The following is a 2,060-nucleotide window of genomic DNA, read 5'->3' on the forward strand; positions in this document are numbered from 1 at the left end:
GTGAGTTCCAGGACAGCCAAGGCTACACAGAGAAACCCTGTCTTGAAAAACCAAAAAGAAAAAAGAAAAAAGAAAGAAAAGAAAAGGAGAGGAGAGGAGTTGGGGCAGTATGACAGTGTCTATGCATGCATTACTACTGTGTGACAGGGTTTGTGTGTGCATTACTGTATGACAGTGTCTATGTATGCATTACTGTGTAACTGTCTATACATGTATTACTGTGTGACAGTGTCTATATGCACTACTGTGTGACAGTGTCTATGTGTACATTACTATTGTGTGACAGTGTCTATGTGCACTACTGTATGACGCTGTCTATGTGTGCATTACTGTGTGACAATGTCTGTGTACACATCACTCTGTGACAGTGTCTATATGTGCATTACTACTGTGTGACAGTGTCTGTGTGTGTATTACTGTATGAAAGTATCTATGTGTGCATTACTACTGTATGACAATGTCCATCCATGCATTACTACTGTGTGACAATGTCTATGTGCACATCACTGTGACAGTGTCTATGTGCACTACTGTATGACAGTGTCTATTCATGCATTACTACTGTGTGACAGGGTCTGTGTGCACTACTGCATGACAGTGTCTATGTGTGAATTACTTTGTGACAATGTCTGTGTGTACATCACTCTGTGACAGTGTCTATTCATGCATTACTACTGTGTGACAGTGTCTGTGTGTGCATTACTACTGTGTGACAGTGTCTATGTGCACTACTGTGTGACAGTGTTTGTGTGCATTACTGTGTGACAGTGCCTGTGTGTGCACTACTGTGTGACAGCGTCTGTGTGCACATCACTATGTGACAGTGTCTATGTGCACTACTGTGTGACAGTGTCTGTGTGCATTACTGTGTGACACTGCCTATGTGTGCATTACGACTGTGTGACAGTGTCTGTGTGCATTACTGTGTGACAGTGTCTGTGTTCATTACTGTGTGACAGTGTCTGTGTGTACACTACTGTGTGACAGTGCCTATGTGTGTATTACGGTGTGACAATGTCTATGTGCACTACTGTGTGACGGTGTCTGTATGTACATTACTATGTGACAATGCCTGTGTAACAGTATCTATATGTATTACTATGTGACAATATCTGTGTGTGACAGTGTCTATATGTGCATTACTACTGTGTGACAGTGTCTGTGTGTGACAGTGTCTGTGTGTGCATTACTGTGTGACAGTGTCTGTGTGCATTACTATGTAACAATGCCTGTGTAACAGTATCTATATGTATTACTATTGACAATATCTGTGTGTGACAGTGTCTATGTGTGCATTACTGTGTGACACTGCCTATGTGTGCATTATGACTGTGTGACAGCGTCTGTGTGTGCATTACTGTATGACAATGTCTGTGTGCATTACTATGTGACAATGCCTGTGTAACAGTATCTATATGTATTACTATGTGACAATATCTATGTGTGACAGTGTCTATGTGCACTACTGTGTGACAGTGTCTATGTGTGCATTACTGTATGACAATGTCTGTGTGTGTATTACTGTGTGACAGTGTCTGTGTGTACATTACTGTGTGACAATGCCTGTGTAACAGTATCTATATGTATTACTATGTGACAATATCTGTGTGTGACAGTGTCTGTGTGCATTACTGTGTGACAGTGTCTATGTGTGCATTACTGTGTGACAATGTCTGTGTATGTATTACTGTATGACAATGCCTGTGTAACAGTATCTATATGTATTACTATGTGACAATATCTGTGTGTGACAGTGTCTGTGTGTGCATTACTGTGTAACAATATCTGTGTGTGCATTACTGTATGACAATGTCTGTGTGCATTACTGTGTGACAGTGTCTATGTGTGCATCACTGTATGACAATGTCTGTGTATGTATTACTGTGTGACAGTGTCTGTGTGCATTACTGTATGACAATGTCTGTGTATGTATTACTGTGTGACAGTGTCTGTGTGCATTACTGTGTGACAGTGTCTGTGTGCATCACTGTGTGACAATGTCTGTGTGTACACTACTGTGTGACAGTGTCTATGTGTGCATTACTGTGTGACAATGTCTG

The sequence above is a fragment of the Mastomys coucha genome, unplaced genomic scaffold (genome assembly GCF_008632895.1).
Source record: "Mastomys coucha isolate ucsf_1 unplaced genomic scaffold, UCSF_Mcou_1 pScaffold15, whole genome shotgun sequence".
NCBI lineage: Eukaryota > Metazoa > Chordata > Mammalia > Rodentia > Muridae > Mastomys > Mastomys coucha.